Genomic DNA, 24,518 nt, shown 5'->3' with positions numbered 1-24,518 from the left:
ATTGATATTACTTATTGATTCTCAGTAGCTCTGCTCTGACAGTCACCACCATCACTGAGCAGCATATCAAAGACATTTGTGCACATTAACTGCATGTTGTGGCTCAAATGTTTGTGCATGTTGGAGGCATTTCCTCTTTGTTGTGATCAGTGTTGGTCATTACTCAAAACAGTCATTATTACACATATTACACAGAACACTTTGATTAAAAGTAATGGAGTACGTTACTTCATTACTCCTCATAACATTACTTTGATGTTAAAATGAACAAATGAGCATGTAACAACATAAAGCTGAGGTACAGCCCCACACACCAACACAGATCCTGATGAGGTCACGTGATGTTTCTCTGAGTGTTTATGAACACAAATCAAAGATGAAACAGCACAAAGACACTTCAAAGTGATTCTACTGTAGAAACATGAACAGGTAGAAACCTGCAGCCTGACTGCTCATCACTTTGTTACCTGTTCAAGTTCAGCAGCAGCAGCTCACTTTATCACGGTGCTGGTCTGGAGTCAGTGTTTACTCAGCTTTACGTCACTCTGGGTTCTTGGTTAGCTTAGTGTTAGCATGCTGTGTGCTAGCTTAGCGTCAGAGCTCTGCAGGTGTCTCGTGTGTAAATATTAATCACAGTGACAGTAAAGGAGGTAAAGGGCTGTGACGTCATCACGTACGCTGCGTCCTCTGTGGGCTCTGAGTGAACTCAAAGTACAAACTACAAGTACACAAACACGAACGTAGCTCAGAGTGGCGGACACACTCGGCCTCGTTGGTCCAGCTGTGAGTCCGTTACCGTGAACTATGGAGCGGCAGATTTGTGCTGAACTAAGCTGCACACAGCTGATGTTAGCCAGGAAACATTACACACTGACTTTAATGGAGAGACCGGAAATACAAACACACACAGTTTGTTGTGTGAAGAAATCAAACACGAGCTGAACAAACAGTAAAGTTCCTAAAGACAAACTGTTAAAGGAGGAAACAAAGCAAACTTACAGTTTCTTCACACACCAACAACAAGCTCCACTCCACACCTGGACACTAAACACGGACACACAGGTGAGCTGCTTCCTGGAAGGAGGCGGGGCTCCACCTGAAACTCAGCACAGGTGGGAGGGGCTCAGCTCTGTGTGTGCTGATGTGTTAACTTTAAAAATATGCCGTCTGACTGCTCAGACTGAGTCAGAGTAAAGTTCACATGCTGACGTGTGGAGACATGAAACCTTGTTGTAGCTGCAGGTGTGAACACACTGATCCCAGATCAGCTCTGCTGTATTTGTAACATGAACATTTCTGCTGCAAAGCTTCAAATGTTCAGCATGTTTCTCTGTTTCCAGTCTATAGATCCAGTCACACTTTCTACCTTCACCTGTGCAGTAAAGACTGAGAGCAGAGCTGAAACCAAGCGTCCAATCAGTGAGCAGCATCAACACCTGAGCTTCATTCAGACTCTGTTATTGAAGATGTTGTTGGTACAAAGTTCATCTGCTGCTCACATGAATCCATGAAAGATTTATTTCACTGAATGTTTCTTCAAAGCTCATTTCAACCTGTTGAAGTCATGAATGAAAGTGCAGCCTGAGAGTGGATCACATGATGTTTGAGGTGTGTCATGTGACATGTTCAGTATTGTCACACATGTCTAGATTGTCCCTGATATCATAACTGCTCAAACACTGATGATTATATTTGAAGAATTATTCCTGATGGCAGCAAAGTTTGAATGGAGCTCTCTGTCTGTGCTGATTTGTCGCCCTCTGGAGGTCAAAGCACAAACTGCATGATGTCACTGTAACCACCACAGTGACAGGAAGTGTTTTTATGACTGAAACACTGAAATGATGCTAACGGCTGTCGTTAGGCTCACTGACAGCAGTGCTGATGTGTTCATGTCAAACACTGGCTCAGGTCAGACTCCTTCATCCTTCTCCAGCGTGAGGCCGCCCTCAGACCCACAGGAGCTCTGACCTTTGACCTCCTGACCCTAACCATTTTAGTCTTGTTGCATCTTTAAATGCAAATCCATCCAAACTGTAGCCGAGCAAAAGAAGCTGGAAGCTGTTCTATGAATGATGTTGTTGAAGGAGCTTGGAAAGAAAAGCGTCTGGACTTCTTTAAGTTGTTTGAAGAGGGACATGGACGTCTTAATGCCCACTCACATCCTGGGACATTTGATCACAGGAAATCACATGATAGCGTGGGGCTAGATCTCACAATGGGTTCACCCAAAACCTTGGCTGATTGTGACCCACACCCGTTTTCACGGAGGAGGAGTTTCACATCCTGAACATGTGACAGCCTGGTTTAAAGGGACCAAAAGTAACTGGACACCTGATTCAGTTCAGGTTTATTCATCCGCTCCAAACCACAGCAGCAGTCACCTCCAGGGAACCAGCTGATCCATGTAACTGGGGACAGACCACAGCCCAGAGCACTGGTTCATGATGTGTTTGTGGACTGTAGGTTGTTTGGATAGAGATGAGATGTACTCAGCAGTCTGTCTCTAATGTTTAATGAAATGTTCTGAAGATGATAATAACTTGTGATTTTCTTTTGAATGAATCTTTAATCGTGTTGTAGGGCCTCTGACTCTCATGAAGATTTTCACATCAATGTGCTTTTCACAAAGATATTAACAATGAAAATGACGTGCAGCCCTGAACTACTCATGCGTTAACTCAGCGGTTCCCAACCCCCGGGTCACGGACCGGTCCGTGAGTCGTTTGGTACCGGGCCGTGAGAGTCGAGGCTCGGTGTGAAATTGATGGTTGATAGGTTTGTAGCATAAACCTGTTCGCTGGATCGTTCAATCCAGCTACACAGCAAAGCAAGACACGAGTAGTTCTTTATGTTTCTCGTGCACGGGAGAGAACTGGACCAATGCCGTTCCTTCGCTTGACCACAGTCGCTCTCGTCCGTTCCCTCGTAACACTGTTCTTTTATTGAGGTTACACGAATATACATAGGTTCATTAACATACACGTGAACAAAGGTACTAGTCTGTATGTTATGTAGGTGTGTGTGTGTGTGTGTGTGTGTGTGTGTGTGTGTGTGTGTGTGTGTGTGTGTGTGTGTGTGTGTGTGTGTGTGGAGTCAGAGTGTGACCCCATAAACGACTTCCCTAAACCTGCTGGTCTGGAAGTCCAGCAGTTCATCTAAACAAAAGGCACTTAGACTAAAACAGACATCCTACCACAAAACAATAAGAAGGTAGCACCTCTCCCATGATCCCAGGACGTGGGTGTGAATGCCAGAACACTCTGGAGTCACACAAAGTCTTTAAAGACTACTATCATTACACAATTGGTTCTACACCTCTGAGCATATATGGTTAGATATTCCCCAATAACAATGACAATGATAAAATATAAATCCAACAATGGTTTTCAGGGTTTTTATCGTTAACTTCGTTTCCCTGGGTCTTTTCCCGTGTTGTAGTCGTGTGTCTTATTTTGAAAGAAATGTTTACGCGTTACCATAGCGACCAGAGAGCATTAAGGCTGCAGACAGGTGCATCCAACAACATTTTATTTTCCCTTATTTGATTTATGGACCTAACTGTATGAACTGGACTTTGGCTTTAATGCTGCTCCTCTTCATCATTGCTGTGTTGCATTTCCATCATTCTGCTGCTGGATTCACTGCAGGCTTTAACAAACACTCCTTTGGGTCCAGGCCCAGCCACGTGTTTGTAAGCTGCTGTGCTCCTCACAAATAAAGCCTGAAGCAGCTCAGACTGTTAGAAGCAGCACTGAGCCCTGTTACAGTTATAGTGTTAGAGCAGCGGCTGCAGCCTACAGCATTTAAACTAGCTGACAGTAAACACATCAGTCCAGATGTTACCACATTACTTTGTGATGCTGAGAGTTAAAGGAGACTGGCTGATTAAAATCCCATTCCTTACATCACCGTCCTCTGCTCTGACTGCTTTCATTTACTCACAATCAGAATACTTTTTTGATCCCCAGGGGAAATTATTTAGGTTACAGTGCTGCAGCACAAACAGGAACAAAGACACAACACACTAAGTAAGAAATAGCACAATATACACAATATATACATGCATACATATGAGTCACTTATAAGTAACATGTGAGTGCTGGGGTCTATGACAGCAGGCAGGTCTGTATTTATGTCCAGGCTGACATGAACAGCTAGTAGTTCAGGGTTCAACACTCAGGAAAGTGTGTGACCTTCCACACTGACAGAAGATGCTAAACATGACTTTAAACTGTTGTTTGTTAAAGCCTCACAGATCTGAGAGCAGGGCTCAGTGGGTACATGAGCCTTTATACATGAAGGCTTTCTGTTTCCAGGAGAGGAAACATGTGATCCAGCTGTGTTTGGTCACATGGATCTGCTCTGCATGGATCACCTGACTAAAACATGTTGTTATTGTTCTTACAGTCTTAAATCGGTACATCAGGCGGGTCACATGACACCCGGGGGTGACAGCAACATCTTTCCTCTTTAGAAAGCTGCTCTCTGTCCCAGGAGCTGTTGTCACAGTAACAGCAGGAACAGGAAGTCACATGCTCTCTGCTCTGTGATTGGCTGCTTCTTATCTCAGCTTCCTGCAGAGGGTGGGGTCTGCTGATAACGCACACCAACAGAAGTGTGACTTTCACTTCCTGTTTATTGCTGTTGTTCCTAAAGCTCTCAGGCGATGCTGCAGCGCCCCCTGCTGACACAAACTCCTCCCTCTGTCTCAGAGGTCACAGGTCAGCCTGCTGCAGAGGGTCTGCCTGTTCATGGACTTCCTGTTACAGAGACGGGTCCCAGTGTCAACACTGGTTTCTGATTGGACGGTGTGGAAAATGTTACGAGTTCAAAATATTGGGGATGGAGACAAGAGAAAAACCACAATAACAACACTGGTCCGGTCGGGTTGAGTCAAACGATGATTTTAATGATCACACACGTGGGAGATGGACACTGATGCAGACAGCCTCAGATCTCAAAATGGTGGAGTATTGATCAAACTCTTATAGCCTCTGGTGTCTCCACCTTATCATAAAAGCCTAAACATTCACATGCTTTCTCTCACACAGCGCCTAAGCTACGACCTTGGCTCCCTGTTTATCTGCTCCTGCTGAGATGGGGCAGAAAACTCCAGCATGTTCTGTTCTAATCAGACAAATAAGGCGATGACTTTCTGCAAACAGTATTTCTTATAACTCAGCAGTATAATGCATCATAAAACAATATCATTCATTCACAATAAATCAGCAGTCTAATATAATGCACATCAGTTTAACTAATGCAATAGTTATCAGCTTCTTCTAATTCAGGAGAATAATGCAAACTAAAACTACATAATAATTCACAATCTTTAATTAGGGGTATAACATGGCATAAAATAATATTATAATCTAACAAAACCCAGCTTCCTCCAGCCGAGTGATGTGTGGATTCATCACTCTCTGTGGATCAGTGTAAGTCTGTGTGTGGGTCAGCTGCAGGACTTGTTTGACCTTTGACCCTGGCAGACAGAGCTGGTTACTGCTGTGTGACTCCTGCCGTCGCTCCACTTTAAATTTTACTTAAAATAAGTCCTGACATGGCCCCGCCTCCTCTGACCTGCTGCTCCTGGATGTGCTGAGGACACAGCGGAGGCTCAGAGGGGGCGGGGCTTTTCCCGTGGTGGTAACCAAACTGCATTAGGTCACTGCACTGCCAGTGTTTAACCACACCTCTTCTGACTGACCTTTGACCTCTGACATGTTGATTTGATCCTTATTTAATGACGTCTTTTATCTAGTGATTTAATTCTGTGTATTTATATGTGATGGTGTTCCTGCGTTCAGCCTCAGCTGATATCCACAGACGCTCCTATTGGCTGGTTTTAAAAACACATTTTTCCATTAAAGAGACTCTTTTAAAAACACGTCTGCCTGAAATTCACATTTCATTTATTTTGGGGGATTTTAACAGAGAGATAGAACTTTATGAATCCCTCATGTTTATCCTCCAGGAAATCCAGTTTGTAGCAGCAGAACACCGACAAATCTTTACACAGCACAGAATTAGGATATCAAATAAAGGGGAATAAGAGAATATGAATATAAGCATAAATATGTACATATATACACAGACCTCACACAGAGACAGCAGCTACACTGTGTGTGGATGTGATCCACAGTCACAGCTGTGGGTTTCAGTCAGTGTGTCTCTAACTTCATGGTCACATTTCAAAGCTTATTGGAGCCAGAAGATGTTCAAGTAAAAGATTTATTGCTGTACTCGTCTACCAGGATAACAGGAGGTTCATAAAGCTGTGTAATACTTCAGCTTTACATCATGCAGTAGTAGTTTATTAAACCCCCCAAAATATGACTATCCAGAGTTGGGACCAGGAAGCAGAGTTGCAGTCTTACACGCCTCTCTGCAGCTTCTCTCCTCCTGCTACCCCCCAAAAACCCATCTCCATAGAGACTGTGTCAGCTCCCAAACAGACAAAAAACAAACTAAAAACCAGCAACAAACAACTTAAACATAAACAATCACAAAGAAAGAACAATACAGTATCCACATCTGAACCAAAGAGTAAAACAGTGAAATGTGGATTATTAAACATTAGGTCTCTCTCCTCCAAGTCTCTGTTAGTACATGTTAGTAAAAACATTTCTGCATTTTACCCATATTTTATTTTTAACTCAAAATCAAAGATTCCAGATTCTCCTACATGTTGGTTTTGAATCAGATAGGACGACAGATTTCAGGTGGCCCTGTGTCTTTCTCTATTACATTTGCCACTGTGTAACTCAAAGTTATTTAAGGACTAGTTTATTTCAATGGATGAGTTTACTGACTGACGCGCAGAAGAAATAGTTCTTTATGGAGCCTAGATGGTGTGAATGATGAGACCAAAGACTGCAATATCTTGTACCAAAAATATATTGAATAAATGGAGGAAAGGGGAAATGGAACAAAATAATTAACACAACACACAACATAAATGCCCACAATTAAATAATAAATCAATGCTGTGATCTTTCTGTGCAAAAGTCCTTTTTGGTCCTCTTCTTTTTAAAGTTCGCTTTTAAGGTATTCCTCCTTAGAGTCCAGCTTCATACAAATGGGGAAATATGTCCGTAATCCAAAGACGGCTAAGTGGGGGAAAGAGGGGAAACAAAGAATGGTCCTACCGGCTCGCCACTTCAATATGAAGAAGATTAATTCAAAGGGAGGGAACAAAACCTGACCTGTAGGTCAGAAAAACGTCCATTGGCACATCAAGTTCGATTCAGTTTACCGGTAAACAAATATTTTTCTGCAAGCCTATGTAACAATGCAAATCATCATCAACCAATGTACAACAGTTAAATTATTAATTATCTTGGCTACGTAGCTTAATCTATACATTCCAGTAGCGTTCGCTACAAACAATACAAAAACAACAATAAAGGAAAACAGCTGTCTAACAGACAGCATAGCCGAATTCAAGGCAACACATAACAATAATCATTCAATCGCACTTTGTTTCAAAGTAAGCCCATTAAAGTGCTTAAGTAAATAAAAGTGTTCAAAAACAACGGTTTTTGAGCCGGAGTTCTGCTCGCGGTGGGAACGCCGCCGCACAAAGTCATTTTTTAATCGCGAAAACGATCGGCTGGTTACTGACAACCAAAAGGTTGTTTTTGGTAGATATTAAAGATCATGGGTGGGCGGGGCAAATGGAGCAGTTTTCTACAGTCGAGTAAAATTCCAGGAAAGAGCTGGGTGTGGCTTTCCTTTAAATCACATGATCAACAGCTTTAAGATGGAGGCAACTCGCTCAGTGTTTCCTGTTTCATTCTTAGACTGTGGCGATGGTAAGTAGCAGCTTTTCACTTGTTACCTGGCATCTTTTCAGCCACCAATGATAGTCATTGTATGTTATCAACATTTCACTAACTATGTTTTCTCTCATGTTTAAAATAGGCCGACCAAGAGCAAAATAGGTATGTCTGCAGACTCTGCTGTAGCCAAAGTTATCAGATCTCCTGTGTCTTTAAATCCCTAACTGCTCGATCATTATCATTTTAGAAGACAACAATTTCTCAAAGGAGGTTCAAAACTAATGCCTACAAGATTACCAAGAGGAGGGTTCGGGGCTCTTACATGACTCCGGGAAGTCAACACTTGGTGGATGAGGTGTGTTACCTTTGACACTTTTAAGACAGTCCTGTTTATCACTACTAACAATAAGCAAATATGTTTTCACTCAACAGATCCTTCACAGCATGTTGTTTCTGGGCAAAATCAACAACATCCCCTTTTCTCCAGAAGAAATCTTCCCTAATCCTTTTGTTTTGGGTTCTTTAATGAGAAGATATCCCAGGCCTTTAAAGTTGTATTCGACTCAGCTTCCCAGGCGAAGTCCCTTCTCCTGTGTGCTCGACATGGTAAGATAACTCTTCTCACATTTTCAGTCAATCTGACAAACTTCCAGTTTTTAGGAAAGTATAATGCAAAGTGCTTTTTTACTGAGAAATCCAAAGAAAATCCATACTGTACCTTATACTTCAACATATGCTTCTAGCTATACTTCTCCACCAAACACAGAGACTGCAGGAGAGCTGGAGACTTGCTTCAGAATTTGTTAGTTCTAAATAATGTCTAACAGACTCATTATTGGAGATGCTTACAGTCTTCAAGGCGTATATGATGCTGTCACTGTGTAGCTGCTGGATCTGTTAAGCTCAAAGACTCTAAATTCAGCGTGTTTTGACAGCCCGGCATAGCAAAATAGAAAAAAAAAGGTCAATTAGCAAATTTAATTATAAATTAGTGAGAACAAAGATGGATTTTTGCTTATTGATTTAAAATTAAATAGATTTTTGTGACTTGTTTCACCCCCTATCTTAAAATGTCTAAACCAAAAGCATCCAATGGTCCTGCATAGTTAAACAAGTCAAGCAGCGAAACAAACATGTTGATCAACTTTCTATGAAAAACAACTATATAATCAGGTGCAACACTTTGACCAGATCTGTAACTGTTTTCAGATCGTCCTGCAAAATAACTCAGAGAATGAAGAGCAAATAAAGCAGAGTCTGCAAGATCTCCTCACAGACTTGGACTTAGAAGAGAATAATAAAAAAACAGCTTTCGTCTCGTCCACCATCTGCATTTCTCAAAAATCCCAAACCAACAAATCAGAAAGGTACTGCGGAGTCTCCATGTCCACCAAAGGTCCTAACGCTGGGAAAATTATGATTGCTGCCTCCTGTCTTAGCAAATGGCATAAATATGTATCTGGTGCGGTGATGACCTATTATCCAAACACAGTCCAGAAAGATTACTTTGATGGAACAATTGAAGTACCTGGAAATATCAGGTGTGAGGCTTTTTGTCTCCGTGATGGTGCCAGAATGAAGCCTTGCAGATCATGTAAGAATTTGTTTGGCTTGAACACAGAAGACCTCAGAGTGGCCATATGGTAACTGTGCTGAAGCTGAGAGCCTGAGCAATTTGCTTGAAAATGAGAGAGAAGTTGAAACACATGTGGATGAATACTCAGCTGAAAAGGACAACAGGCAGAGAGCTGAGGATGAGGTTGGTAGGGTTCTTAGAACCGTGTTGCAAAGGATTCGGTTTAACTGGACAGGTGAATTTTACAACCCAGAACAAGAGTGAGATTTCATGAAATCATTTGCATTCATCATTCTGATAAATCAAAGATTCTCTGCTCTGACAGCATCTGTGTGGATTTTCTGTAATCACAGAGACGTGTATAAGCATGTTTACTTTCCATCTCCATGTAATTGTCACATTTAATAATTAAAACTGGCTTCTATGGGTTTTTGTTTGTTTGCTTACATATCTAGTGTTTAATGCAATATGAAGCATTATCAGACAGCATTTATTGGGAAGAATCCCATATTTATACTGGTCTGTACCCAGGGTACACAGAAAATAAAAACACATGTTTTCTTATTATGATCCCAACTATAATTTACTTAAGCAAAAGCACTACATGTGTAGTTATAATATTTATAGCAGTTACTGTTGAGCTTTAAATTTATCATCTTAAATGTTTATATGCTGATTATATTGCTTTATATAAGAAAGGCCTAACTCTGAGTACACTCTGTGCCAAAAAGTGCTGACAGGAAACTGCATGCTTTTGCAGAAACGTGCTTTTGCAGCTAGAAAGTGAAGCTGATATATATCAGTTTTAATTAGTTTTTACCAACTGCTTGCTAGGGCAATCCCACGAGTTTGGTGTTTTTGTATTGAACATGATTCCAAGTGCTTTCTATAACACATAGCAGAGGTGCCACAACAAAGACTGAGAAGAGGACAGGAAGAGACAGTAAAAGAGATGCACTCCTTCGCCATTCATGTTAAAGCGTTGCATAGCTTTAATTTTAGAGAGTGTTGCATAACTTCAGTCATTTTTCTACCACAGGTGAAGCCAAGAATTGTGAAGCTCTCTTTTGGCCAAATACCAGAATCTGTAAGAAGAAGAAAAAACAAACAATCAAATAGGTCATTATTAAGAGGACAACAATCTCTTGATGATTATCCACAGTGTCTTTGATAACTCTGAGATACAAACTGTCAAGTATATACACATCCCAGCAAACAATAGCTGTGTTTGACTAAAGCGATTAATAACAAGGACAGAGCTACAATCACTACAGTCAAACATAAAGGGCTTAATCCTGAATCCAAGTCTGAGCTGTGATGCCGTTGGTGCTGAAAGCTGCTCAGATCCTGAAGCTGCACGTTTTGTCTCTCTCTAACCAAACCAGCAGCAAAAGAAGACACATTTCGCTTGACATAAACATTGTCATGAATTCCCTCTTACTTTTGCTGGTTTGCTTCCACCACCATTAAAACACACACAGAAAAACAACACAGCACAGCTCTCTGCCTCTCTCAGTGTACTTTAAGAACACCGTTTCCCATCTCAAATCTCTGTTTTTGGCATTATTCGCTGGCTTGTTATGAAGCAGTCTACCGTTGTTTACAGCCATTTTTTTAATGACTTCCGACAAGACAGCCTCATTTCTGCTGTTCAATACCAAATTTTATTTATTTTTTTCAAATTAAGTGAAACTGCAAAATGCTCTGCTGTGTCTCTATTAAAACCTCTTATTAAAACCTCTGAATCACTTCAGCAGCATCAGCCAATGTACATTTGTTGAGTCGTGGTTCTCGTCTGCTTTTGTTCTACTGCAGAATAATATTTTTAAGGTTATCTACTGTAAAAAGCTAGGCCAGGAAAATCTGCTTCATGGTTTTGTGTTTTATCCTCAGTTACTTTGACACAAAAGCATCTGCTGTGATGCTCACACCTCTGATGAAGTTTCACAAGTGTCAGTACTGATAAATGATCAGAATTATAATGTTTCTGACTCTCTGAGTAAGAATTAAATGGAATCTAATTGGGACCTTGTGAATTGGAATTGAACAGGTTCTAGAAATCAGTGATGATACTCAGCTCCAATACCCACCTATGATATTAGGCTTACGAACGCTGACTGGGTTTCATTTACCAGCTTTTTATGTTCTTCCTGCAGTTTCCTCCCCACATCACTCATCTTAACTTTTTTCCAGTCCTCCTCAGTCTAAACAGAACACACAACAATACAAAGAAAAGCTCAGGTGATTGATCTCTAACACTAGGCATCCCCAGTCTTATTCTTAGCAGTCTAACTTCTCACCATATCTTTGAAGGCCTCTCCATTGTAGTAGCGCTTGGATGCTGGATACTCTATCGTTTTGTCACATAGTTCCAGGAAACTGGAAGCCACCAGATGCAGCTCCTCTCCGTCATAGCCGTACAGCTTTTTGTCCTCACGCGTCATCAGCACAAGCTCGTCACATGGACATGAGGTGCCCTTTACCACACCAATAACCTGCATTTTTACAATCTCGGGAAGGTAGAATTTTCCCCAGGCGTTAACTTCATCCCCGTTGTATTTGGTGTTCTCAAGCTCTTCTATCCACAGGTCAGCACCACTTGGCTTCTTCAGGTGAACGCACATGCTTTTGTTTTTGGAAACAAAATCTTTCACCCATTTCAGGTACTTTTCACCTGGAAAGAAGCAGACAAGGAAATATGGATGAATGTAGAAGTGTTGGAAAAGACAAATAGCAAGGTTATCCTACAGCAGTTTGTGAAAATGTTGTATCTTGAAATAAGCAGGCAAAATGAGGATCTCACTTATCTCATATGTTCTGACTACCGACTTTCTTCAGTTAAAGGACAAAAAAGGGCACACTGGAGGCTGACAGAGTGTGCAATGGTGGGAATCATTTTGCAGAACTCACTAAAGTTTGTTTCTCCTGGAACAAGCTTTTTACACTTCGGCAAATGAAAATACTGTGTTAAACTAAAAAAAAGAGCACCAGACCAAGGTCTACAGTACTAACAGAAAAGCATGCCGTTACCTGTTGCCTGTCGACACAGCTGCTGATCTTCCGTACCAAAAAAATGAGGATCCCTGAAAGGAATAGAAAGGTTATGTTAAAATGAATGACTGCCACGGTGATCATGGGAAGCTCCGAAATATCACAACAATAGCTACGAAATCACAAAATGCAGTGTGATGTCTGTAAGCACCAAACATGACATCTCTGCAAATTCATCTTGAAACATGTAGGTACCTCACACATACAGCTGCAGCCATCTCAGCCATTTATCACTGTGGCTGCCAAGTGGCTGCCACTTCACAAGCGCATGGCACAACATAGAAGAGCCACCTCCACAGGACAAGACTCAGCAGTCCATCTGCATCTTAAGGATAAAGGACACTCTTTCGAGGATGCTAATGTTCACATTTTGGGCAGAGAGGACAGATGGTTTGAAAGAGGAGTGAAAGAAGCATCTATGTCCACTGTGAGCGACCATCTTTGAACAGAGGCGGGGGTTTACGACACCAACTCTCTGCCATCTATAATCCAGTTTTGAGATCCCTTCCCAGACGCCTTAACGCCCACTCACATCCTGGGCCATCTGACCTCAGGAATTCGCATGATAAGGTGGGGCCAGGTTTCACAATGAACTCACCCGAAACTGGCTGATTGTGACCCACACCCAGTTTCACACCTTGGCTCAGGTGATTAGAGGATCATCAGGGGGTCCTTTTGTCCCTCTGTGGGGGGTCACTCCCACTAGGTTTATATCTGGGACTCTCCACCATTTGACCTTAGAACTGAAGAAGCTTCTCGGATGAGAGGTGAAACGTCTTCAAGTAACTTAAAGAAGTCCAGACGCTTTTCTTTGCAAGCTCCTTTGACTACGATGACCTGGATGACTGAGAACCTTCACAGACATAAGGTGAATGTGACAAACAAAGCGCCTTCTTGTTCTCTGTGATAATGTAAAGTTATTAATGAAAAAACAAACGAGTAAAAAACGGACTGGAAACATGTCTTCAATCAAAACTCGACAAAAACAAAGAAACAGCCTCACTTCTCTGCGACGCTCCCTAAAAATGACGTTACGTGTTACGTACCAGAGATTTCTATACAGCCCTTTATCAAGCCGAGAGAAAGTGACGCAAAACCCTCCAACTAATAACGACTAGCAGAGAGGCTCAGCTGAGTGTAGTTACCTGGTTTGCAGACGCATACAGACGTTTCCTGTCCTCTCGGACGCAGCTGTGATAGAACATGTGGTGCATTACCGCCACCAACTGGCTTGGAGTGAGGACTGGAAATCGCTCATGCCAAATCAAAAAAAAAAACAATAAAGAAAGATTAAGTGAAGAGATAAATGAATACATTAAATCAAGAAGAAAAAAACCCACCACCGGACATATACATCCTCATATCCTTCTGTACAAATGAGTTTGTTTTAGAAACTGAAAAAAGCCACAAAACCTTCACATCTAGAAATCCTTTGCAGTAAAACTTGTTTTTTGGCAGGTTCCACAGGTTTTGAATCAGTTTTCTTCTTTATTCCTGATCATTTTGACAATGAAAAAGAACATGTTCTATAGGGCTTTGGAGTTGACGTCACGCCGCAATGCATTGTGGGAGCGCGGCACCATTTTCGAGGTCTACGAATCAAAACAAACACACTGTGTTGGAACGACGATTACAAGATGCTTAAAAGCAGCTCAAAAGAGAACGGACTGTATAGAGACCGATTGCGTCCAGAGGCGAAGCGGCGGTACTTGCAGAAAATAGCGTGCAGTGGAAATGTGGACCCGTATGAAATACGGCCGTGGAGTAGAAACCCTGAAGACGTAGCCTGATATATTTTCGTACCTTATCTGTGGAGTCAGCGCGTACAAGTCGTCATTCAAACAAAGGTAAGTCAGCTCGAGTACTGCGTGTGAAATGCGTTTGATTTCCCTGCAAACATTCACATTAGTGCAGCATAAATTCATTCATGAGGGGAAATTACAGTGAGAACATGTGGAGGCTGTTAGAGGGAGAAGATAGTGAGTTCAGTGCAGGGCTGTGCAGAGAGGTTTAAAGGGGCGGGTGCTCAAAGTTAAAAAGGGGCACATTGAACCAGGCTGAATAACAACAACACACATTCATCAAGAATCTAATATGGGAAGGGCAGGGCTGTGTTGGTCTGAGACTGTAGACATTAAAAAGTCCACAGGAGAGATGGTAGCTGATTAAACAAGTGTCATGAGATAATAACAAAATGCAAAGATTGGTGACAGCGCTTGGAACCATAAGGCAACAAAAAACTATGTATGTAAAAAAAAAAAAAAAAAAAAAAAAAAAATATATATATATATATTTTTTTTGCCCCACTGTATGTATATATATATATATATATATATGTATATATATATATATATATATATATATATATATATATATATATGTATATATATATACATATATATATATGTATATATATATACATATATATATATATATATGTATATATATATATATGTATATATATATATATATATATATATATATATATATATGTATGTATATATATATATATATATATATATATATATATATATATATATATATATATATATATATATATATATATATGTGTATATATATATATATATATATATATATATATATATATATATATATATACACACAGTGGGGCAAAAAAGTATTTAGTCAGCCACCGATTGTGCAAGTTCCCCCACTTAAAATGATGACAGAGGTCAGTAATTTGCACCAGAGGTACACTTCAACTGTGAGAGACAGAATGTGAAAAAAAAATCCATGAATTCACATGCTAGGATTTGTAAAGAATTTATCCGTAAATCAGGGTGGAAAATAAGTATTTGGTCACCTCAAACATGGAAAATCTCTGGCTCTCACAGACCTGTAACGTCTTCTGTAAGAAGCTTTTCTGTCCCCCACTCGTTACCTGTATGAATGGCACCTGTTTGAACTCATCATCTGTATAAAAGACACCTGTCCACAGCCTCAAACAGTCAGACTCCAAACGCCGCCATGGCCAAGACCAAAGAGCTTTCGAAGGACACCAGGAAAAGTATTGTAGACCTGCACCAGACTGGGAAGAGTGAATCTACAATAGGCAAGCAGCTTGGTGTGAAAAAATCAACTGTGGGAGCAATCATCAGAAAATGGAAGACATACAAGACCACTGATAATCTCCCTCGATCTGGGGCTCCACGCAAGATCTCATCCCGTGGGGTCAAAATGATCATGAGAACGGTGAGCAAAGATCCCAGAACCACACGGGGGGACCTGGTGAATGACCTGCAGAGAGCTGGGACCAAAGTAACAAAGGTCACCATCAGTAACACACTACAACGGCATGGAATCAAATCCCGCAGTGCCAGACGTGTTCCGCTGCTGAAGCCAGTGCATGTCCAGGCCCGTCTGAAGTTTGCCAGAGAGCACATGGATGATACAGCAGAGGATTGGGAGAATGTCATGTGGTCAGATGAAACCAAAGTAGAACTTTTTGGTATAAACTCAACTCGTCGTGTTTGGAGGAAGAAGAATACTGAGTTGCATCCCAAGAACACCATACCTACTGTGAAGCATGGGGGTGGAAACATCATGCTATGGGGCTGTTTTTCTGCCAAGGGGACAGGACGACTGATCCGTGTTAAGGACAGAATGAATGGGGCCATGTATCGTGAGATTTTGAGCCAAAACCTCCTTCCATCAGTGAGAACTTTGAAGATGAAACGAGGCTGGGTCTTCCAACATGACAATGATCCAAAACACACCGCCCGGGCAACAAAGGAGTGGCTCCGTAAGAAGCATTTGAAAGTCCTGGAGTGGCCTAGCCAGTCTCCAGACCTCAACCCCATAGAAAATCTGTGGCGGGAGTTGAAAGTCCGTGTTGCTCGGCGACAGCCCCAAAACATCACTGCTCTCGAGAAGATCTGCATGGAGGAATGGGCCAAAATACCAGCTACTGTGTGTGCAAACCTGGTAAAGACCTATAGTAAACGTTTGACCTCTGTTATTGCCAACAAAGGTTATGTTACAAAGTATTGAGTTGTATTTTTGTTATTGACCAAATACTTATTTTCCACCCTGATTTACCAATAAATTCTTTACAAATCCTACCATGTGAATTCATGGATTTTTTTTTTTCACATTCTGTCTCTCACAGTTGACGTGTACCTCTGGTGCAAATTACTGACCTCTGTGCAAGTTCCCCCACCTAAAATGATGACAATCGGTGGCTGACTAAATACTTTTTTGCCCCACTGTATATATCAGCAATCAATCAGAAAATCATTGGTTCATATTACAATTAAATATGAACAGGCTCCTTAGATGTAAGCAGTTCAGATCTGATGTCATTTACATTCTTCACACAGCACATTCGTCCAGGCTGACAGGTAAACATAGAACTAATCTCAGGTAACATGACTCATAGTAGAGATCCAGTAAGAAAGATTGCAGGCTCTAATATTATTACCACACAATCCAAGGACACACCAACAGCTCAGATTTGTAGAACTATTTAAACAAATGTCTTCTGAATATTCAATTCAGGTTCACAGTGGGGGGGGGGTTTCGTGGAATTTTTTAAATAAAGTCTGCAACACAGAAAGAGCTGTGATCAAGCTATTTATTACTGCGCCAACACACATCAAACATCACAGTTCAGTCATGTCAGCGCTGCCACAGAGGTCGTGCTCCTCCTCCTTTACGCCTTCCAAGGAAGAGGGAGGAAGTTACAAACTGATCCTACCACACTTCACGTGTCTCGCTATGAAACCTAACGCATCAATGGTTGTGCTGTTTTGTGCCCTTGGCCTTATCAGCACCTGTAAAGGGAGTTGTTTTCTCAAACTGCTGAAGTAAGTTCATCTAGTTTTAGCAACTTTCACTGAACAGTAACAGTGTCACAACTAAGCATATGCATAAGCACTTACATACTTTAAATGAGAATAACAGAACATTTCTATTACAGAGGCTGGAACCTGTCCCAGTAGTAGGTAGAGCACACCTGGACAGGTCACCAGTCTGTCAGAGGACTAACACAGAGACAGACATCAGAGTAACAAATCTATTTAAAATTAATGTAAGTTTGCTGCAGCTGTATGTATGAACATGTGTTTCTGTGCTCACAGTCCACCTCTCAGGAACCTGCAGTTCACTTTTAGTCTACTTTAAACAGACCTCACAAAAGGCTGATGTGGCTGGATCAGTAGTCTGATTTGAGTACGATACCTTTGGCCAGGGATTAATCTGGTGCATCGCTTCACTGCAGTCTTACGTATTTTCCCCACACCTGAATAAAAAAATACTGATATATACAAATAACAGCTTCAGCTGATGCAGCCTGACTCAATCCTAGATGTTCAGCACACAGAGACACAGAGGTGCCGTTTAAAGTTTAGTGTTAACCTGAGTCACTGATCATTTGCAGTATTACAGAGTCTGGCAGTCTTTGCATGATGTCCACGTCACTGTAAGTTTCTAGCTGACTTCACTGCAATTTCAATTTCAATTTCTGCTGTTCACAAACGCTGTCCATCTAATCTGACTGAGCTGGAGCTGTTTTGCAAAGAAGAATGGGCAAAGATTTCAGTCTGTAGATGTGCAAAGCTGGCAGAGACAGACCCTAAAAGACTGGCAGCTGGAACTGCAGCAAAAGGTGGTTCTACAAAGTGTTGACTCAGGGGGCTGAATAATTACGCACACCCCACTTTGCAGTTATTTATTTGTAAAAAATGTTTGGAATCATGTATGATTTTCGTTCCACTTCTCACGTGTGCACCACTTTGTGTTGGTCTTTCACCTGGAAGTCCAATAACATTGATTCATGTTTGTGGCTGTAATGTGACAAAATGTGGGAAAGTTCAAGGGGGCCGAATACTTTTGAAAGCCACTGTATATGTAGACACAGGACTACAAGTAGAAGATCAGACATGAAAGTGGAGATAACACAGAAGACCTGCAGCAAAGGTCAGAGGTCAGACTGGGCCCCTGGATTCAACAATGAGCCAATGATCATCAAGCAGTGACTAAAGCAGAGCCCTGACGTTCTGACATTCATCACACAGTCAGAACAAATGTCTGCTGATGACTTCATCTCATGAAACGACTGATAGATGTCAGTTCATTGATCAGCTGAGCTGCTGATCTTCATCGTCACAGAAACATTCAGCTTGTTTCAATCAGTAAATAACTCCCACTACTCCCAGTTTGAACTGTTCCCACTCAAAATGCTGTGAGAACAATGATCATTGTAGGACTTCACAAACATCACGTGTTGTTTTCCACATGTAAGATCAGCAAACACACAGAAACTTCCTGTTGCCACACACGGCCTCTAAAATCTCTTCCACGCTTTCTGTCTGAAGTCCACTCTCTGTGTCGGATCCACAGGAAACAACAAGATCTTATTAACATGGTTTTCAATGTGTCTCCTTCCAAAAAGTCCAACCAATGAACAAATGTGTGTATTTGTGGAGGCCGAACAAAAGCATGACACATTTCTCTGTTTCTATAAACTGGAGTCAAACACAAACATGAAGAGTTTCACTGACAGACTCCAAAATGCCCCCACAGTGGATCAAAGGGAAATCCTACAGTGTGGCCAGAGACTCTTAATGGCTCCAACATCAACACATCCACAATGTTGGATCCAGTTCTGCCTCACAGAGTTACTAAGACACACCCTCTGCAGCATCACAACAGCTCCACCTGCTTCACCTGCCTCCTCAGCATCTGTACACCTGAAGAGAAAAGAAAGGCTCCAACAGCTCAAATCTACAAAGGATTCATGAAGTTTCATCCAACAATAACATGTTTGCCTTCCACAGTGTGCTGTTAGACACCACTGTACCTCTGCCATTTCAAAAAGAGCAGCTTGGGAACATTTTGGCTCCAAACACTTTGTGTTTAAGTTCTTTGTTCTCTTTGTGAAGCCGACAACATCTGGAGCTTTGTGACTCATAGAAACATCATTTTGTTCTTTAGATGACAGCAGATTGGGACTGAATAATCAATCACTATCAAACCAATAAAGACAAACATGCTGATTTTACAGGAACTTTGTTGGAGAAGCTGCAAAGACATGAAACTGGTGGAGATCCCAAACCAGTTGATAGTGCTGGTTATTCCAAATAAAGCTGTTTCCCTTTGAGATGAAATGACTTTGTGTCCTGATATATAATAAAGATGTTGTTGTTTTTGAGCCCCTGTATTAAAAGTAGTTTAAAGTCAGCTTGAGTTTGATGTCTTTATGTCAAAGCTGCTCATGATGTTGAGCTGCTGATGGAATAAAAACAATATAAAAGCATGTAGTCCAGACTTAAATGTAGCCTGTTGTTAGCTGAGGTCCACACACAGTGTTTGACAGTGTAAAGTGTGTGAAAGGGCTGCTGGTGGAGCTCACTAGGATGAGCAGGTGACCACGAGGTGGAGAGCAGCTGGCCTGGCTTTGACCCGGGCCACGCCCCCTTTCTCTCTGCTTTGCTGTCACTTATCTTCACTGCTCTGTCCAATAAAGCTGAAAAAGGCCCCGAATCAAAGAAATCTGCTGCAGCCTCTGAAATGTCTTCTGTTTCCTTCCCGACGGCTTTTTCACCGTCAGCCCATCAGACAGTCCAGCAGCATTTATGATGATGTCATGATGTTGAAGAGGCTGCTACGGTGGCCTCCCATGACCCCCAGCCTCATCACAGCTGAGATGCAGACATTTGAAAACATTCAGCAGACAACTGAATAACAGTCCAACACAACAGTCTGTGTGCAGACACACACTGACCTTTCATATAGTCAAACACAGCTGGTTGAGTCATTTCTCTGAGTCTAAAGTGAATCTAGTATTTGAAAGTCCACTTCCTGTATTTGTTGTTGAAGACTTCTTCAGCTTCTTCTCAAGGACATCAGCTGCTTGTTTGGCAGCAGAGGCAGTTAAGAAGCTTCCTGAAAAACACTGAACAGTGAGTTCACTGTGGCATATGACAGATTCAGCTTTCTGTGTGCAAATGTGTCTGTGTCGACCTTTCAAATGCTGTTGAATCCAAAACATCAGCGGCTCCTCGGCTGCTCGCTTCATGCACTTCTGTCTGTGTGACAGTCCAATGACATCACAGCTGTTTCCAGCCCCAGTGTCTCAGGACTGGACACCTTTAAACATGTCGAGGATCAAACAGCGTCCAGCTAAACACACATGAAACTATCAGAGCTGACAATCATTCCAATAACATCTAATGGTTCATGTATGTAGACACAGGACTACAAGGAAATGGCTCTCAGCATCTGGCTGTGGGAACACATGAGTCCCTGTTTGTGTTCAGATTGTGTGCATGTTTTAGACGTGTGTCACATGTAGAAACACAACAATCCCACAATGACACACAGATGTGTTTGACACAGCTGTGCAGCTGTAAGTTGTTTCTAATGATTCATTGAAGCTCTTCTAACATTCTGGAGACGATCAGTACATGAATCTGTTCAACACGACAACAATTTGACTTCAGTGTGAACGTTTGCATTAAATAACCTTCTTCATCCAGCTGACAGCATCTTCATCCTATGATGTGAACAGTTCCTCCTGTTGATGACAAACCTCTGACAGGATCTGCTTGAGGAGCTTTTTCATGTGCAGCTCTCTGAGCTCAGGGCTGAGCTGCTGTTTCATCTTTAAGAGCTGCTGCCTCCTCGCCGGACTTGTTCTCCTCTTCTTCTCCTAATGACACCATTTCTGCTTCATATTAAATTCAATAAAGATGCTGACATGTATCTGTAGCAACAACATCATTGAATCTAGAACAACTGGAGCCAAACCAGTGGCTCTGCTGGGATCACTGGTGAGCCAACACTTCCTTGTTGATGCAGATTTCAGGGCTTCCTTTTGCTCCTCCGTTATAACTGTTCTCTCTTCTCAACACATGATGACACAAAGGAATCAGCAGTGACAAAGATGATGCTGAAGAGAAGCACACACTTCACACATATAACAGACCAGTGCAGTTACACACACCTCTGCTCGACATCAGGCCTCAAACAAAGACACAAAACACTAACTTGACTCTAAACAGAAGAAACGAGCAGCTGTTTCTGTTCTGTGCTTATTTATATTTGACACACATGCTTCTCTTTGTGCAAACACACATCGCACTATAAGGGTAACCTCGCACACAATGATTGGACAGCACAGTGATGATGCTGGGAGATCCTATACGCAGCAACACAGAAACACTGAGAACTTTAAACAATGATGGAAAGTGTTATAAATGACTTGTTGGCCTCTGATCTGTCACAAACAGCTGAAACGTGTCTCTCATGAGTCACATGAAGGTTTTTGACAGAAAGGACAAAAAGTAGCTGCAGTCAGTTTGTGTCATTTTTATATTTATTCATCTGGGAGAAAAATCTGAGGGACATTAAAATGTGTTTTCAACAGAGACAAGAACATGAATATAACAGAACAGGTAAATGAACATGTTTCAAGTAAACAGCTGGACTGATCAGGTCCAAACACAGAGTGATAAACTTGTCAAACAGCTGTCATATCTTTATATAGAAGCTCTTTATAAATGCTGCTCACTGCAGTCTGTTTACTAATAATGTCAAAGTGTTAGAAACACAGAAACATCAGAATGGTCTTTGTTCACAGAAACCTGTCTGGGATCCTTTGTTGTTCTTTTGATGCAGAGTTACATTATAAATATAAAGAGTTATTTCAGAGTCTCATCAGTTTTCCTGCATGTCTTTATTTAACACATCAGCAGGGCTGAAGCTCTCATGTTAAACACACACTGATCTATGGACACGTTCATGTGTTTCTAACAGAACCAGGCTGTTATCAGCCTGCACTAACATTATGTCACACACACTGAATGTAACAGTGACAGTTTACATCATCACACAATCAGCTGTGATTGTTTCACTGTCATCAAACGAGTCAACAGGAAGTAGAATCAATAGAAACCAATCATTTACTGACAGCATGTCTGATGGAAATAAGTGCAGATTATGTATGAAGTCTAACTGCACACAGTAACTGTGTTACAATAAGGACTTAACAGCGCCCTCTGCTGGAGTGTTTCAGTACTGCGTTAACTAGAATACACCACCTCCTCCTCACACCACCTGCTACAGCTCTACTCTTCTATGACTACAGTCATCCACAGCACTGATGTGAGGTCACATGGTTCATATGTAAGGAGCACAGCTGACCTCAGGTCAGTTTAATGACTGTGAGCAGCAGCTGTGTTATTGTCACTGTGACAGGGAGACACTCTCAGACACAGCGCTCATGTCAGCTTGTTCTCATGCAGGAGGATCAGGAGCTCCATGTTTGTCTTTCTGTTTGAATCATGATGTGTTTGTGCCATCAGAGTCTGTCATGAGTACTCAGGGTTTCACAGCAGCTCTTCTGGATGCTGACGAGGACTCCAACCTCATGTTTCACCTCTCTGAGCTTCTGATGTCTGTGAACACTCGTGTTTCTTCTCTGGGCTCATCTGGACAAAAACACCTTTCTGTGTTTGGCTGCAGCCTCATTCTGACTGACAGGAAGTGTGTTATCCATGAGCTGCACTTCTGTGAGGAAGTTTCCTGCTGTGTTTCCTGTCTGTGGACAAACACGAGTGTTCCAGCTGAGGACTTGGTTCCTTCCACCTGTCCATACAGGACATCACGCTGTCTGCAGCTCTGTAAATGCAGCTCCAGGTCCTTCCACGTGCTGCTCTGTATTTGTGCAGTTTGTAGTGTGTCCTGGGAAACGTAGCACACATGGTGTTCTTCTGCTGTTTCCTCCTTTCACTGAGTGTGAAACACTGACGCTGTGCTGTTGTTCACAGAGGGGAGCTGATTCTAGCTGCAGCTGGACTCTGTCATCTAACTGAATGTGTTGGTGCTGATCACGGGGCTCTGAGGGGGGAGCAGCAGGAGGACTCTGGATGCTGACGTCAGTGTATCTGTGGAAGCTCCCACAGCGTGTCTGTCATTCAATATTGTGCTGTATATTGTATCTATGCAAAGATGAACAGACTGTGTGTTCACTGGTCTCTGTGCTGCAGCTCTGATGTCATCATCACTCCCTCCTCCACCCTCAGCAGTCCCAGCATGCTGCTGTGGTGCACCCCACCCTCACTCTACACCTGAGCCACAGACCACACCCTCCACCTCAATATACACCACAGTTTTCTCTGCTGTGGAAATGAGATCAGGAGGAAATCATCATTATTATTATTTAATAAACGCTCACATTAATGTGGGCTTATTTGTTTCATATTAGAAACATTAGTTGAGTGTTTTTAGTATAAAATGGTCAAAGTCCCTCTTTTTGCTCCTCCCCTCACCTGTGGATGGGCGGTGCTGTTACCGTGGTGACAGCTTGGATGTGTTTCAGTCCTGCCTGGTTATCACTGCAGGAATCTTTCACATTTATTACAGGTAATAACTCTGATTTTTCTGTGTATTATGAACCAAATGTATCCTGATACACACAGAGATGGATGAGCAGAGGTTGTTTTTGCAGTTTATGTAGTTACTATGGACTTAATGCACACATATTATTAAAATTAGGGCTATAACAGTTGTATTGATGTATAGCAACTTGAAATGCTCCCACAAATGGCTCCACAGCATGTAAAAATATAACAAAAGCTCTGGCAGACTTGGTTCTGTGGTCAGTCTTAAAGGGTGAAGTTAAACTCTGTAATCTTCACTGTGTCACAGAGTTCAGTGAGTCCCGTTATTCACAGTATCAATCAGATCATCAGAGAACAGCTGATCAGCAATCAGTGGTGCCAACAGCGCCTCCTGTGGTGAGAGGATGCAATAATGCAATGTAGCATTTTTCCACTCAACACTTGCAGTCATGGAAACTGTCTGTTGGATCTGTGTGACGTTGCTTTCTTGGTTAGAGTTCCTCACAAATGTCCAGATGATTCTTCTAATGAGGCGTCGACCATGTTTGCAGCTCTTTGGAAGAAAACGTCGCCCTTTGCCATCCTTACTTTTCTTTGACTTCTTCAAATGCAGCTGAACTCCAGCTGGTATTTTCTTGGACTTTGCAGCTGTTTCTGGTCATCAGTTCATTCCTGCAAACCTCTGAAGCTGAACAACAATGATGCTGCATTGCTGGCTGATCCCAAAAGGTTGATTCTGTTCAT

At 41.8% G+C, this 24,518-nt stretch overlaps 1 long non-coding RNA gene across 2 annotated transcripts; it reads left to right on the top strand.

Annotated features, from left to right (window-relative positions):
• The first annotated feature begins 7,277 nt into the window (after positions 1–7,277).
• On the top strand, positions 7,278–9,411 carry LOC112432361 (uncharacterized). 2 transcript variants are annotated; one of them, XR_013100568.1, is made up of 3 exons: positions 7,278–7,946; positions 8,032–8,390; positions 8,994–9,411. It is a non-coding gene; the product is annotated as an uncharacterized LOC112432361 (long non-coding RNA). The 2 variants fall into 2 exon arrangements; XR_013100569.1 differs by lacking the exon at positions 7,278–7,946 and having other exon boundaries at positions 8,092–8,139; positions 8,217–8,390.
• Positions 9,412–24,518: the final 15,107 nt, after the last annotated feature.

Source organism: Maylandia zebra, linkage group LG2 (genome assembly GCF_041146795.1).
Source record: "Maylandia zebra isolate NMK-2024a linkage group LG2, Mzebra_GT3a, whole genome shotgun sequence".
NCBI classification, from domain to species: domain Eukaryota; kingdom Metazoa; phylum Chordata; class Actinopteri; order Cichliformes; family Cichlidae; genus Maylandia; species Maylandia zebra.
Note: the sequence above shows the minus strand (reverse complement) of the source record. Positions and strands in the feature narration are given on the sequence as shown.